The sequence below is a fragment of the Acomys minous genome (assembly GCF_964271855.1).
Source record: "Acomys minous genome assembly, chromosome: 7".
In the NCBI taxonomy this organism is placed as follows: domain Eukaryota; kingdom Metazoa; phylum Chordata; class Mammalia; order Rodentia; family Muridae; genus Acomys; species Acomys minous.
The window spans coordinates 83212002-83228951 of NC_140488.1; the positions used below are offsets into that span (position 1 = coordinate 83212002).

At 43.3% G+C, this 16950-nt stretch overlaps 1 pseudogene across 1 annotated transcript; it reads left to right on the forward strand.

The window, feature by feature from the left end:
* Window positions 1–355: 355 nt before the first annotated feature.
* Window positions 356–9094, forward strand: LOC311601236 (TSC22 domain family protein 4-like; annotated as a pseudogene). Its single transcript has 2 exons — window positions 356–659; window positions 8458–9094. The product of its transcript is annotated as a TSC22 domain family protein 4-like (transcript).
* Window positions 9095–16950: the final 7856 nt, after the last annotated feature.

Consider the following 16950-nt stretch of genomic DNA (forward strand, 5'->3'; position numbering starts at 1 on the left):
TATCAAAGAAGGCAGCATTGCTGGTGTCATTCTTGCTCTGTAGATACAAAATTAAACAGCCTGCAAGGAGGGGAGATATGCTGTTTGTTATCAACAAAAGGTTCAAGGAGCACTTCCCTGAGATCCTTGAGATAGCCCGCCAACAACTGCACATGGAGTTTGGCATTGAGATGGAAGAAGTCCAGCCCAATGGGCAGGCCTACATGCTTGTCAGCAAGCTAGATTTCAAGGATGATGTTGTGAGTAGCAGCACTGAGTTGGATGTTCCAACAGGGGCATTCTGACTCCCCTCCTCTGTGTGATCTACTGAAATGGCTACAATGCCACAGAGAAGGAGGTCTGGCACTTCCTGAATATGTTAGGAGTCTGTGATGAGGTCCCACACCTCATCTTTGGGAATGTAAGGAAGCTCATCACTGAAGATCTAGTGGAAGAAAAGTACCTGGAATACTGTCAGATTCCTGACAGTGATCCACCATGCTATCAGTTCCTATGGGGCACAAGAGCTTATGCTGAAACTAGCCAGGCAACAGTGAAGGACTTTTTAGCTAAGATCAGTAAAGCCATGCCCAATGCTGCCTTGTCTCCTTATGAACAGGCTTTGATTGAAGAGGTAGAGAAGATCCAAGCCAAATCTGTATACAAACCCGAGACCAAAGGCAAAGCCAAGGGACATTCTAAGATTAAGTTGAGTGATCCTGCTCACTAAGGAGATAAAGGGCAGCCGCCCCTCCCATGGGATTGGAAAGGTCTACTCAACATTTAGCAGATAAGTTGTTGATAAAGTTATGGGGTGTTTTAGCAAAAATGTAAACTTGGCATTAGAATATATGTTAACAAACTTTAAAGACTGTGCCTTTCTTTCTGTTCATCAAGCTGAATGTTCAAATTTTGTATTCACTTGAACTACAAACTGGAACATGGCCTTTATAGAGGAAAAATCTTGGAAACAGAAAAAAGAATGTAACAGATATAGTTGAGAGTGACTAGAGGAAAGGTTTGTCATTTGTAGATTTGTTTACTCAAGTTACCTATTTCAGACTTAGAAATGTATATTTGCATTTGTTTTTGATATTAAAGAATGCATGAGAAACTCAATCACGGTGAATCAGATCTTCTTTTCAAGGCTTTGCACTACCTAAACATTACACATCCAGTCTTGGGAAGTTCTCAGGCTTTATACTGAAGATGTTTATGGAAAGCAGATGAAGCATCTGCCCATTCCGTGGTAGATTCTAGAAGAAGCTCTCATTAAGCATGAGTATGGGAACTGATCCTCTTCCCACTGAGGTAAGAAATATGTTTCTGTGGCGTTGGGCAGAGAACATTTTAAAATAACTTTTTGAAAGAAGTTTTTAGATAGTTTCTTTTATTGCTATTGCAATGGTGAATATTCTGTGGCATCTATTTAAACATGTAGAAATATAATCTCAGGTAGATAGCTATCAGTGAATCAAATCATGCTTATATTAATGATGCTCACATTTTATGAAGGTCAGACAAGGCACCTAAATTCCAAAGTGCTGTCTACTCAGTACTTTTTCTCAGTCCAACAAGAAAAAAACCTCTCAAATTAATTTCTGATTGTTGCCCAGTCTTTTTCTGTGTAGGTACAACACACGTCTACTGTGGGTCTCTGCACCTTTCTCCATCAGCTGCTGAATGAAGACTGTAGTGCTTGTCCCCTGTCTGCAAGCATAGCAGCCTGTCATTTAAAGTGACAGGGGTTGGCTCTCTCCCATCCTGTGGGTCTCAAGCTAGGCCAGTCATTGGTCTGCCATTCCCTCAATCTCTGCTCTTTCTTTATCCCTACACCTCCTGTAGGCAAGACACATTTTGGGTCAAAAGTCAGTGTGTGCGGTGTGGAGCCATGTAACTGCAGATGCTGAGCTGGCACTAGAGTGAAGTTGAGGCTTGAGACAGGCAGAGGCAGGTGTTGGTCCCTTCTGTCACTGTTCTGGGCCTGCCTGTCCCAGATAATGTAGTCCTCCTCTGGTAGCCTTGAGGTGGTCACATAGCCCAGTGAACAGGTTGTAGTATAAATATCCTCTTTCGTTACAAGGTAATGTTCAGCAAGCATTTCTCTTCATGCAACTAAGGCATTGTCAGCGCCTTTGCTCTAGCCAAGGATGTACATCTACCCTGCAAGCCTCCACCTGTACCCCAAAGGTTTAAAAGCATCTGTTCCATCCAATGAAATGAGTTGTTTCACTGAAGCTGTCCCCAAAATAGGCTGTTTTACAGGCCATGCAGGCTAAGCTCCTCATTAGTGTATATAACCATAATGGGTTGTCCTATTATAGAGTGCAATGGCCACAAGCCTCAGGTTTGAGAGGAGGGATATATTTATCAACACACTCTCCCGACAGGGGCACACTCTCTCTGACTTTAGTGTCTTATTGGTCTTTTTTCTTCCTGGAATGCTGGGGAAATACTAATAGACAGTCTGCTTATATATCAACAGCTATTATGAAACAAGTTAGCCGGTGTTTGTTGAAGAGCCTGTTGCAGGGCGTGATGGGACTAGAGAAGGGAATGATAGAAGTTTCAGCTGACTTTCCATCTTGTAGTCTAGTAAGAGGAGGAAGAGGGCTGCCAAAAAGAATTTCAAATGGAGAAAGTCCCCTCTTTTGGAAGAGTACATCATAGGAGGCCAAAGAGAAGAAAGATAGCCAACCTTCACTAGGACTAATTCCTGTAAAAGCCTCTTTATAGTAGTAACCTGTGCTATTACCAGTCTGGTAAGAGATGCCTCGGCTCAACCGAAGAATGTATCTGCAAATGCCCATTTGGCCTGATTTCCCCTCTGTAAAGTGCACCTCCCAGTGTTCTCCAGGCATCTTGCCTCAGGCTGTGACTCTGATGGGTACAATGAATCGTGATCCTGTAGTTGTTTGAGTACAGCTTGTTTTGGGAGTTGCAAGAGGCTGAGGAGGCTTTATGGTTCTGAAACTGTGGGATAAATAGGTCTACCCATTTATTTACCTGCCTTAAATGTTGGCCTGGCTTCTAGCCATTGCTGCTAGGTGTATGAACTGGAAGGAAGTTGACTGTCAAGGAACACAGTTGTTAGCTTTCCTCAGTGGTGAATGGCAATTGCAATTCCTGGTTTATCTGTTCCCAGGGGATATTGTTTTACTCAGGTTGTGGTTATGAAAGTAGTCAGCAGAGACAGTATTTACGTTTGGTTTTGTCTTGGAGTATCTTGTTTTGCCCATGTATGGTAATGCAGAGATTTGCTGGGTACAGCAGTCTGGGCGGACATCTCTGTTCTCTTAGTGTTTGCAAGACATCTGTCGAGGCTCTTCTCGCTTTTAGAGTCTCTGTTGAGAAGTCAGGTGTAAATCTGATAGGTCTGCATTTATATGTTATTTGGCCTTTTTCGCTTGCAGCTTTCAATATTCTTCCTAGGTTCTGTAGCTTTAGGGTTTTGTTCGGTATGTGGTGGGAGGTTTTTCTTGTCTGCTCCATTCTGACCTGGTATTCTGTATGCTTCTTGTATGTTTGCAGGCATTTCTGTTTTTAGGTTGGGGAAACTTTCTCCTATGATTGTGTGGAAAATATTTTCTGGTCCCTGGAGCTGGGACTCTTCATCCTCCTCCATTGCTATTATTCATAGGTGAGGTCTTTTCATAGTATCTCAGATTTCCTTGATGGTGTGTGTCAGGGATTTTTTTTTTCTTTGACTGTTGTATCAGTTTCTTCTATTGTATCTTCTACAGATGAGATTCTTCCGTCCTTTGGATTCTGTTGGAGATGCCTGCTTCTGTTATTTCTGTTCTCTTCCCTAGGTTTTCCATCTCCAGGATTCCTTCAGGTTATTCTTTCTTATTGCTTTTACTTTCATTTCAGGTCTTCTGCAGTTTTATTCGTTTACTTCATGTTTGTTCTTTTTTAGTGTGTTGTTTTTTGTTTGGTTTTAGTTTTTCCAGACAGGGTTCCTCTGTATAGCTTTGACTGTCCTAGACTCCGTTTGTAGAGCAGGCTGGCCTTGACCTCACAGTGATCTGACTGCCTCTGCCTCCCTAGTGCTGGGATTAAAGGGGTGCAACACCATGCCCAGCCTTATTGGTTTCCTCTTTAAAGGCCCCTGGCAGTTAGATTGTATTTCCCTGCATGTCTTTTAGGAGATTTATTCATTTCTTATTTAAAAGCATCTATCATCTGTATGAGACTGGATTTAAGGTCATTTTCTTGTTCTTCAGCAGAGTTAAGATATCCTGGGCTTCTGTGAAATGATACTTGGGTTCTGTTGTTGACATATTGCCCAAAGCTCTTGCCATTTGTGTTCTTGTGCAGGCCTTTAGCCTTATGGTTGTCTCTGGTCTTGGCTGGTGGTCCCTGGGGCTTTGGATTCTGGGAACGCATATGGGTGTCAGGTCCAGTAGAAGGAGAGCACACAGGGCCAGACTGAGTTTACTGCCGCTGCATTTGCCTGTAGCCTAGTGGATCCTGGGGGCCATAGGCCTCTGGGAATGCACATAGTGATGGGGTTCTGTAACCAGGATGGGAAGTGAGGTGGATGCTCAGGGTAGCTGCTAGGTTTGCCAGGAGGACAGGGGAGACTGGGAATTGAGGTCTGTGGGGTCTTACCTGTTTTCCCAGATGGCCACCATCCTCTGGGAATGTAGGTAGAGGTGAAGTCCAGTAAATGGAGTGTGCGGGCAGCTGGGTGTAACTGATGGCTGCGGTGTATGACTAGAGGCCTGGTACAAGGGTCTGGCTTGAAGCTATCTCACCTGTTTTCCCCAGGTGGCAGCTCAGGGTCTCCAGGGATCAGGATGATCAAGAATAGGGTGTATAGGGCAGAGTTTTCCACTGCTAGGTTTGTGTGTAGGACGGTGTAGGCTGGAAATTGTGGTCTGGGGAGTCTTCCTCTGTCTTCCCAAGGTGGCTGTCCTCAAGAGTCTCCATCGATCAGAGTGCTCAACTGAAATAATGATGCATCAGGGGACAAGAGAGAGCTCTAGTACTCTGGTGGTAGGTTTGTCTGGAGGAAAAGGCAGGCTGTTGATTGTGGTCTGAAGCATCCTGCCTGGTGGTCCCAGGGGGCTGCCACCTTTGGGAATGCATGTAGGGGCAAGGTCTAGTAGGTGGACGATGCAGGGACCTCACCACTACTGTACATTCCCCGGTAGCCTGATGCCATCAGGGGGCTGACATGTAGAGATCTCATCTGTCTACCCTAGGAATCGGGGTGCTGGACCGGGAAAAGGTGCACCTGCTGTTCTCTCTTAGAAGCCTGTTTTCTTTTCTAATAAGAGACAGAGAGGGGTGGATCTGGATGGCTTAGGAGGTGCGGAGGAACTGCGAGTAGAGATGACAGAGATGAAGAAAGCCACAATCAGTATTACACTTTTATTATATCAAAAGAGAGAAAGAAATGCATAGTCTAAGGGTGTGGACCACACTCGGCAGAAGGGGGAAGTATTTACAGTGAATCTAGATAAGGAACCTGAAAGAGGATTGTATGCCCCAAAGACCCCCAAAATAAAAAAAGACTTTACTGAATTCTCAGCACACTTTGTAACTTCCCAGTTAGTGCAATGGGCTTAAGGTCCCTAAAGCTTACTTCCTCCAGTTTCCAAAGACGCTTCGACACACCTTTATTGCAACCTGCTTATCCTACTTTAACACTGTAGTTCCTCGTTTGAGACCTACTTCAGTTCCTAGCATAACTGTAACACCCCTGTTAACACCTGCAATGGCTTTCAGCATACCAGAAGCCATTTTACTCCCAAGTTTCCATTTTGATCATGAGGTGAAATTAAGTTCACGTTCTCAGATTCTACGTGCCTGAGATCATGATACAATCCAAAAGTTCAATACTTGCTGCTTTGAATAAAACAGTAGATGTTAAATGCATGTTCTGCTTGAGTTAAAGATAAATGTATGTTGTGTTAGAGTTAAGAGCAGAACATCCTGTTATGTTCCTTTCTCCTGGAAGGGTAGGGAACTGGAAAGTCCCCAAGCCTATATCCTAACCAATGGGCTTTAAATGCTCTGTTTAGCCATCTAGATACAATACACATGGAACCAAGTAGATTATGTTTAGCTAGTCGAAATGATGTAATGCTGCCCCATTCTCACGTCGTATACCTGGTTACCTGATTGTTGTTGTTGTTGTTGTTTAATAAAATGCCTGACTTAGTAACAGACCAGTGTCATAGTCTGACTCGTGAGGCCTATGGTCATCTATAGCCATAATCCTATGAAGCAGAGGTCTTCTAACATGAAGGGGAGGTCAGAATCATATTCCTTCAAACTCATACAAGGGGTGCTTAATATAACTGATACTGTGTATTGACATCCTATGTAATATGACCTGATTGTTTCTGTGCTTAAATGGGTAAGAAGCTCTCTGGTGTGGAGCTAGGCACTTAATGATGAGTGCCTACATGCGGATTCATAATGGTCTAATTGTACCTTGATATACAGGAAGAGGGAATAAGAGTAGCTGAAAGGCACTACATTGTAGAAAAAACTGCTGAATCAGATCCACCTATCTATTTTAAAGATGGTTGACCATTAGAATGAAAGTTAGAGAATGTGTTCCATTGGGGAAGAGGTTTTTGCCTATATTTCCACAGGTGATGAATGACTATAGGTTGCATCAAAATTGATATAGATGCAATCCATGTAAGCGAAGGCTGCACATGAAAGGCATGATCAAGCAACACAGAAAGGCTGAAAGACAGCAGGAACAAGACCCCCCTGTCCCCCCTATAGAAACTGTTCAACAAACCAGGACAGATCATTCATCAGACTCGCAGACTGAATCCCTTGATGCTGAAATGGATTATTGCCTAAGACAGATAGTCAGGACTGCACTTATGAAGGACCATTGTATCAACGGCTATTCATGAGGACATTTGGAATGATAAGTGTATAGGTTTAATACTTATTTCTGTTGTAGTAGTTAATCTGTGTCCATTTTTAGCTTAAGCAGAAAGAGGGAAGGTGTAAAGGAATCGTAATCCAGCAACATTGCTGCCCTGGCAAGGGATCACATCCAAAGACTCTCTAGGTCTGTGTGATATGGGAGGAATGCAGACGTGTCACACACCTTTAATCCCACTGGCTGGAATACTTTTATACTTCTGGGCTACAGATTGTTTCCATCTCACCCCAAGCATAGAACAGACACATGGTTTTATAAATGATTTCAGAAGTTAAATTACTCAAGTTTGGCAGGGTTTTGGCAAGTATTTATTCCCAGAGACAGAGTCAAAATAATTGTGCCTGGCCAAGTGGAGAGAGCATCAGACTAACCTCTATATGCAATTCTCAGTCTCACACAGAGAAAGAGTTCCTTGCAATGAACACAGACAGACAAATGCATAGACAAATGGCTGTGCAAAACAGTAAGAATAGATGATGGGCCCAGAAAGAGACACAGAGACCAAGCAGAGCTGAGGAGCCTAGAGATACATCCAGTGGAGCCACATGGGTGGAGCTCTGAGAGAGAGAGAGAGAGAGACAGAGAAAGAGAAAGAGAGAGAGAGAGAGAGAGAGAGAGAGAGAGAGAGAGAGAGAGAGAGAGAGAGAGAGCAACTCAAGGGACCTAGAGCTACTGGTGCTTGGCTGTTAAGCTGCCCCCTCCAATAGCAGCAGAGAAGACCCATGGAGTAAAACCCAGGCTGCCATCCCTGGGTTCCACAGCAGAAGCCTGGATCTTTTTCTCCTCTCAATTGCAAACTTTCCACTGAGATGCCTTGCAGAGTGAGCACTGGTTAGCCTTTGATTGCTGCCTGCTGTGGCCTGCACTACCCAAGGCCCAGGAGGTTTTAGGATTAAAGGAAAAAAAGATATCATCAGTCTCTAGGTCCTCTGTCCTGCTCAGCTGTGTGCCAAGCACGCGCATCTCTAGGGTTTCAGCAGGGACAGCAGCAGGAAAACCTACCTCTGCTCCACACCCATGTATTGCAGTCACTTAACAGAAACCTCCAGTTCCCATAAGGCCGTGCTGTCATGTTATACCCAGAATTCTCCAGGGGCCTCCTTTTCCCTGCCATGTGCCACTCCCCTGTATTTCAGAGGTGCCTGAGCCCCTCTTCAGGATCCCAGTCCCTCCCCAAACCTGAGCCCAGCCTCAAGCTCCTAGCCCAAAGGACCATGAGTAGTGGGAAGAAGAAACCTAGTTTTCAGATCACCAGTGGCACCATGGAATATGAGGGCCCAGGAAGCCCAGGGGCTTTGGATTCCTTAACACCATCAGTCACCTAGGGTACCTTCTGCCTCCCCCAATGGGGAAACCAACCCTGATGCAGGCTGCAGAGGCACTGCCCCCAATGGCTCCCAGCTACCTGGAGCTTTTACCTCCCAGGTGGTGATGATGCCCCAAGGTTTGGGAGAGCCTTATCATTGATGTGTGTGTGTGTGTGTGTGTGTGTGTGTGTGTGTGTGTGTGTGTGTGTGTGTGTATTAATGAGGGTGACCTGGAGCCCTCAAGCTTAGGCTGCATCCTGGAGGGAATTTGAGGGGCGTTGGGAGGCACCAGATGCAGATCAGTGGATTCTAGGTTGGATCTGGCTAACTTGAGCATAAGCACCCCCATACATCAGACAGGCCTGTTTCAGAGCCTCACTTTTTGGCTCTGCCTGCCTCCTACTTCTCCTGGACCACAGGTCTGCTCCTTCCAGGAGGGCTGGGCTCCCTGGCAGGACCTGACAAAGCCAAGGTAGAGACTCCCACCACTGTCAGCCTCTCCACCCAAGCAGTGCCCGACAAGGGCCTGGGACTGGAGATATTGCTCACCCTCTGTCTGATGTGAGGGTAGAAATGGAGTCTAGGGGTACAGCAGCAGGAACCCCTCAACGGTCATGGAGAAGAGATGCATCAGTTCAGCTGAGGATGGAGTTAGTTGCTCCAGAGGAGACAAGGAAGGTGACTCTGGCCAACTCTCACCCCCACTCCCAGCCCTCTTCTTCAACGCCAGCCTGGTGCACAAGTCTCCAGACCCCTTCAGAGCCACAGCAGCCCAGAGCCTCAGCATGGCTCATTCCATGTCGGCCATCAGTGGCCCCTGGACAGTGATGAGGATAGTGGTCTCGGAAGACTGGCTCGCATTGGCACAAGATTGAACAAGCCATGACTTGGTGAATTTCCACCTCATGTTTGCCATGTGAGAAGAGGCTGGGGAGCTGCAGAGCATAGCTGAGAGCTGGCAGGATGGAATGCTGTATTGTAGCAGGAAAATGAATTGCTACATGCCATGGCCAGCCTGGAGCAGGCGGCCTAGTTGCCATTCTTGTGGTTCCCACAGCTAGGACCCTCTGCACCAAATGGGCCTTCCCTCTGAGCCTCCTTTCCTTCACAATGTGCCTTGTGGGGCTGCCACTTGCTTCTTGGCGTTGTGCCATTTGCCCACCCCCTCTTCCTGTGTAGCTTTAATGCCCACACCCAACCTAATGCCTAGGGATGGGAATTGACAGCTCAATACTGGTCTGTCCCTACCCACCTGGTCTCCCCAGAGTCCCCAGGCCTTGTCGGAAGAGAAAGAACCTAGGAAAAGGTGCTTACATAGAGCCCCTGTTCCATGAAAGAATCCAGCCCCACATCTTTCCCTAGGTTTCAGTGTTCTGGTGAGCCCCCAGCAGTAGATGGCCTGGAAAGGTGTGGAGGTTCCCTGGCCAGCCTCAGCCCTGGCCCTACCCCACAGTATTCCTTTAAAGAGACCCTGCTCCGCTGCCCTTGGGAGGGTGTATGGACAGTATCTTCAAATTCTGGGATTCGGTTTATTAAAATAACAATTATAATTAAAATCTGAAGAAAGGTGACAAAAAAGAATAAAAGATGGTTGAGGGTCAACTCTAGACAAAACATTCACACCACTCCTTAAGGCTCAGGAAACTTTGCAGAAGACTTTTAAATAAATAAATAAATAAATAAATAAATAAATAAGATACAGAAGGGCTGTGAAATAACATCTTCTAGGCAGAAACTAGTCATGGCAACCCAGCAGCTGTGCATACTGTCACTATGTGCACAAAAGTCACTTCTGGAGCGGAAGGGACTCTTGAGGCCCTAAAATATATTGCAGATGTGTTGACAATTGATATATCTTGAGAAGGAGAAAAGGAAGAAAAGTAGGGAGAAAGAAGTGGGGAGAGAGAGAGGGAGAGAGAGAGAGAGAGAGAAAGAGAGAGAGAGAGAGAGAGAGAGAGAGAGAGAGAGAGAGAGAGAGAGAGAGAGAGAGAGAGAGAGAGAATGAATCCTTGAATTTACTGGGTTCTGATGGTTACTTTCTAACTCTGTATTACACAGTCAGTCTAAATGAAATTCTGGGACACTAAATGAAATCATATGTATAATACAGAGGGATGAGAGAATGTTTTGGAACAGTAGGAAAGTGGAAGATAGTGGGGAAGGATATCTAGGCAATTATAAAATAACAAGTATGTAGTGATATCTATGCAATTCTAAAGTAACAAAATTCACTAATAAAAATTAAAACAAAAGTACTGGGTTAATATGAGAACGTATGGGAAGGCTTGGAATACCAATACCTCCAAATATGAGGTGTGTTACAAAGATACCTGCTCCAACAAGAAACCGTCACACCGAATTTCCAGTTTGCGCAAAGTTTCTCAACACATTCTTTCCTGTTCTGAAGGATATCATGGCCCCCAGGAGTAACATTCTCGCCCCCGTCAGGTGTGAAAGGAGTGCTGGGCTCTGAATAAGCTAACAAACCTGAATAGGAATCATGCAAGACCCAAGTAGAACAGAAATGCTGGAAAAGCCACATTCTGGACCTAAGGTTCACAGAGAAGGAAGGTCATTTTACAAAGCCTCATCTCTGTGTCTCTGGGGGCCTTGAGAACTGACAAGTTGAAATTGGCCCTTTGTCTAGTAGGATATCATGGGATTGATACAGATAGGCTTTACTGAAAACATGAACACACTCACACACACACACACACACACACACACAGAGAGAGAGAGAGAGAGAGAGAGAGAGAGAGAGAGAGAGAGAGACAGAGAGAGAGAGAGACAGAGAGAGAGAGAAAGACAGAGAGAGAGTGACAGAGACAGAGAGACAGAGACAGAGAGACAGAGACAGAGAGAGACAGAGACAGAGAGAGTGTGTGTGTAATACTGCCTAGCACGAGTCCACGTGATTCCAAATGTTAATGAAGGGAACAGTAAGGAGAGACCTGGGTATGGCAAAATAGTGAACCACTTCGCATTCCTTCTGGGACCAAGAAAAAGTGTTCTGTCTCAGGTCAGCAGAGGTTAGGTTTCTACCTAGTACCTGGGACTAATGACTGCTTGCACATGAATTGCTTTGACTGCCACTCACCTTAGGGACTCTTGGTACCTGAGGAAAACAAGGTAAATTTCACTACTATCTAAACAGTATCTGATATTCGAGGCCCTTAGAATGGGACCGAAGCTCTCAAATGGAGTCAGTGTATAGCAAAACATCATTAGGAATCATTTCATTAATTTTTTTTTTTTTACCAGTCATGTTTGGTTCTACGCTATGAGCCAGCTCCATCCAGTATCTGGTTCCTGGCCATCCAGGCAGTAGAGAGCATGGGCTCCCTCACCTGGCATGGGCTCCCTCTCATTGCATAGGACTCAAGTTAACCATACATTGACTGGTCACTACCACGAATTCTGTAGCACCATTGTCCCAGCACATCATTTAGCCAGGACAGAATTTATGTTGAGGGTTTTGTGACTGAGTTGGTGCCCAAGTTTATCTCTCTGTAGCCTGCAGAGTAGCTTCTCATCATGGACATGTCTAGTCATTATCAGGGTGGCTTCCTCCAGCAGCATAGGAGAGCAGGTGCAGAGACCCACAGACAGACATTATGCAGGGACAGTGGTAGTTGGAGGTTTCCATCCTCCTGGAAATAAGAGAACCTCAGGGACTAGTGGGAGGAGACATTGTGGGAGTCAAAGCGGATGGAGGATGCCAGGAGAACATAGGCCAGGGAAACATCCAAGCAGAGCTTACATGAGCTCTCTTCTGTGAGCTTAACACACTTAAGCAGCAAGCATGGAGCCTCCAAGGGTCTACACTAGATCCTCTGTGTGTATTTTATGGCTGTTGACTTGGTGTTTTTGTGGGCCTACTAAGAATACGAGTAGATGTATCTCTGACTCAGTTGCCTGCTCTAGAGCCCCTTTCCTACCTACTGGGTTGCCTTGTTCAGCCTCCATATGAGAGTTTTTGCCTTCTATTCTTTTATCTGTTAGGCTGTTATCACTTGGAGGCTTGCTGTTTGTTGAAGAGGAAGTGGAGGGGGAGATTTGCTGGAGAGGAGACTTGGAGGTTAGCTGGGAGGATCCGAAGGAGGGGAAACTAGTTGAGATGTAGTGTATGAGAAAAGAATATGTTTTCAAGGGAGGAAGGAAGCAAGGGAGGGAGGCTAGTAGGATGGAAGGAAGGAAAAGATGTTCTTCAATACAATTGCAGTAGAATTTTTCTTTCAAAGAAAAAAATTTAGTAGATAATAAATTACCAAATAAAATTAGCACACAAATTCCTTATAAACACAAACAAGAATAAAGATATTTAAAGTCATTTCATATGAAAAATAAGTCATGGAAGATTGTCTCAGGTTGTGCCAGGGTTGGGTCAAGTTCACTCTAAAAGAATGTGTAGAAATGTATGCTATCTTGGTGAGTGCTACACAATCCCTGGGATTGTCCCCATCTGGAACCCAAAGTAATGACAAGCAGAAATGCCTATCACTTCTCACTTTAGGTGAACTGACAGTTCAAGGCTTGGTGCTTGTTGTGGGGTCTGCTTAAGTCCAACATAGCCCAAACACCAGATAAATGCAGGTAACAAAAATGCATTGTAATCAAGGTGCTACTGATCAATCAGTGCTACAGACAGACCTGGGACCTGAACGTGTGATGCTGAAGGGATGTCATACAGCATATTCAAAGGATGGGACCACAAAGCATGATGGGTGCTGTAGCATTGTCCAATCCTATTCTGATATAAGGGGTTGAGCAAGGGAGTTTCCACCAATCAGGATAGGATTTGGGTCCTGGACCTGGAAATATGAACTTGTTTCACCCTTCCTCAAGGGGAAATTATCCTTGAGATATCTGCACTCCAACCATTGTCTACTTCCAAGTTGTCTCTGAGATGGCTGGACTCATAAAACTGTCTATTTATGACAGAAGCTGTTTTGCCTATTGGGAGTGCACAGCTCCCCTAAGACCAGGGACTTTGAATGTTGTTTCTCCCTATGATTAAATGGAGTGTGCTAATGAAATGGTAGTACTTAGAATAAGATTTGTTTGCTTGTTTCTAATAGTCCCCTCTTGTCTTTGTACCTAAATGAAATCTTTGATGCAATGCCTTATAATCCACTAAATAAGCAATTGTATTATGCCCTCAAAACCACATGTTTGATAGCGTTAATGCATTCTTGGCAAAAATGTGAAATGAAATGTACCACACAAGAGGCATAAGGCATAACCAGGAGGAACAGCACTAAGGGTCCAATCAAGCTGAGGATGAGAGTGGATAGCCATGGGAACCAAATGCAAAACAACGCAAACTGGAACCAGTTTTGACTATTCATCTTGTCCAGTTCCCTCTGCAAGAAATTGTCTTTAGCCTCCCTTCTCTGTGAGGCTGTGGTGGAGCACACACTTATTCCCAGAACTCGGTGCCGGACAGATCTCTGCGAGTTCGAAGATTGCCAGGGCTAAAAAAGAGAGACTCTGTCTTGAAAAAACGAGAGAGAGAGAGAGAGAGAGAGAGAGAGAGAGAGAGAGAGAGAGAGAGAGAGAAGGGGTGGGGGGGGTATTTTCCTTAATTCTGGAGTCTCCCTAAAACTTCTGAATGGTTATTATAGAAATAATAATTTCTTCAAGCTATATAGCTATATAATGTCTTTCTGTTTCACATAAAGCAGGTTAAGTTCCCTGCCATACTGTAGAACTATTTTACTTAATGAATTCATCAGTTGACACATCTGGACTCATTTCTGGTATGTCAGTTGGCATTACAGATATTCAAAAGTCTCTTACCTCAGAGAGTTCCTTTTGAATTAGCATTTGAGCCTCTTAGGTGGGACTGTGGATGATATTTTTTTCCTCTGTAACGACTTGTAGTTGACACTCGGCTGTTGTTATTGGGGCGCAGGAAGGCGGAAAGGCTAGTCAAAGGGCAGGCAATGGGGCATTTATCAGAAGCATCTGATTAGCTGACCCAGCTGAAAGACAGGGATCAATCACATAGGCTGGATGGTCTGGTTTTCATCAGCTCTCAGCAAGTCCAGAGCTCAGCCCTTTGCAGGCGGCAGCTGATCCCTGTGTGGAGTCCATCAGCCAAATGAAAATCCGCTGAGACAAATATAGACTAGGTACAGAATTAACATTTCTTAGGAATTGGGTAAGGTGAAGAATCCCAAGACCAAGAGAAAATTCTCATTTTTCAGGCACAAGTAGGTGTACCTCTCTAAGTCATTCTCCGAAGCGTACAAGAATTTTTTAAGTTTACAAAAAGAGATAAATTTCAGATATGTTAGTATTACCATTGTTTGTACTCTGTATTGAAATCAACATTCTAGAAAAGACAATAGATGCCTATCATTTTGTCCTAGCAGAAGCTTGGGAAGCAAGTACAAATTTTGAGCTTATGCCTATGATATGATGGATCAGTAGTGGAATGTCTTACCGTGGGTAGACTAAGAAATTATCAGAATTCCATTGATTAATGTTAAAGGTCTGAAAACTGAAGCCTTAATACAGTAGTACCATAGCAAGGGGAGGAAATCTGAAGAATGTTGTATTTCTATTATATGTCTTAAATTATTTTCTTATCGTCATTTAAAGTGTCCTATTCTCTAACATCATGATATGCATTTATCAATCATAGAATATCTTCTTAGGCCCTAAAATATTTTCTTAGACTCTCATAATTTAAGCTTCTGTATCCCCAGACCTTAAATAAACTTTAAATATTTTTTCTGTCTAATTATTTGCCATGAGTAACAGGTGGTTGATTACTGCAACAGTCATTGTAAAGTGATAAAGGAATAGTAAAGAGTTACTTTGAGACCTGTTTTCTGAGTCTGGTAAGGAGGTAAATTGTATCAGGACCTAGTAATAGTAACTGTAGGAGACCAAGGCTTGAAGCCTGAATTTTACACAGGAAGAGGACTGAAAAGGTAGCTGAAGCCTTGGTTTCTGCTGTTAAATTGCTCTTCACACCCCTCAGAGACCTGAGAAGGGTAAATTTCACCTAAGTAAACAGGAAATGCAGAGCAATCAGCTTCCAAATCTATTGATAATGACACAGATGGACCAGCTACCTGGGCAGCCAGTCACTGAGGTTTCCTCTGTGGCCAAGGGTATTTGTTGCCTGCCCTCAGGCCCAGATGATCTGACAAAACTTTCCTGGGGAGCAGGAACTTAGGGGGCCTGTCATACCTTGTTTATGCAAAGCCAGTTAGTAAACTTCCCAGTATCCTGTCTATCTACAGTTTGAACAATATGCTGTCAGCAGTCAAGGGAAGGGCATTGGGTTTTTTGTTTTTGTTTTTGTTTTTGTTTTTTGTTTTTTTTTCCCGGTGAACAGCTTAGTCACAATTGAAGCAAGTTCCAGGTGGAGGTTCTTCTGTGACCATCTTCTTTGGAGAGGATTGGGGGTGCTGTCAGGAGCCATTGTGTCTCAATTATGAAAAATCTTTCTATTAAACAAGTTAAATGCCATTTTCTGCAGATCTCTGAATTGTTTGAGGACAATTTATCTATTTTAAGCATATCTAAATAGACAAACTCGGCTTGTGTTCAGTTACATATTTTTTGATTAGCTTTGAAAACATATATAGGAGGCTAAATGAGGCTTACTCCTGTAAGTAAGCTCATCAGTTCTTAGCATGACTATCAATATAATTCTCAGTATCCTAAAGAATTTGATCATTTATAAGGTAACTGATTATTAATTTGTATATTTTTAATTATCCTTAACGGTTTAAAATAAAATGGCAATTTCTTTTTTTTTTTAATTGTCATAAGGTTATTTTTATTTCACTGGTATAGACATTTGTATATAGAAGCAAAAGAAGTTTAATTTTAGATACAGTGACATAGAATTCAATCTCAAAATTATTCTTCATACACATTATATATATATGTATGTATGTATTTCTACCCTAATATGCGGTATTGTATTCATATAACTCAATTTTAATACAAGGTTTAATTCCAATACTTTGAAATTTCTGTTGCAGTAGGTTTAGGATAAATAAGTTATACAAGTGAATCGTTAGTCGATCCAATCATGGTCATATCAATTACAAGTCTATTTTTATCACAAGAATATACATCTTTTTTTTTTTAATGTCAACAATGAATAAAACTTGTGTCACTTTGTAAATCTATCTGGTGCTATCTCAGAAAACTGGGAATAGGGCTTCCTCAAGACCTCACTCCTTGGAATATACCCAGAAGATGCTCCAGCACACAACAAGAAAATTTGCTCAACCATGTTCATAGCAGCCTTATTCATAATAGCCAGACCATGGGAAAATGACAATTTCTTAATTGAAGCTCTTTCAGTATTAAGATAAGATTTTTAAATATAGAGACTGGGAACTCTTTTGATTCGTATATTGTATGTCACTATAGAACATAACAGCCCCTTGTATGACAGTTCAAAAAGTATCTATAACTTAATAACGCTGGTTAAAAAAAGGAGAGTAAATATCTATCTTTAAATCTGTCTCTGTTAGACTGAATAGACCTTATGAACTAGTGATTCTCAGTTTTGTTAATGCTGTAACCCTTTAACAGAGTTTTATGTTGTGGTTATATCAGTTATAAAATAAACATCCATTTTGCAGGCTATTCCAGGCTACCCCTATAAAATGGTCTTGCCTCTCAAAAAGTCATGACACCCAGGCTGAGAAATTGTTCCAAGTTCTTTATCAGACTGCCAAAATTCATTGTCATATTGTGTCAGAAGAT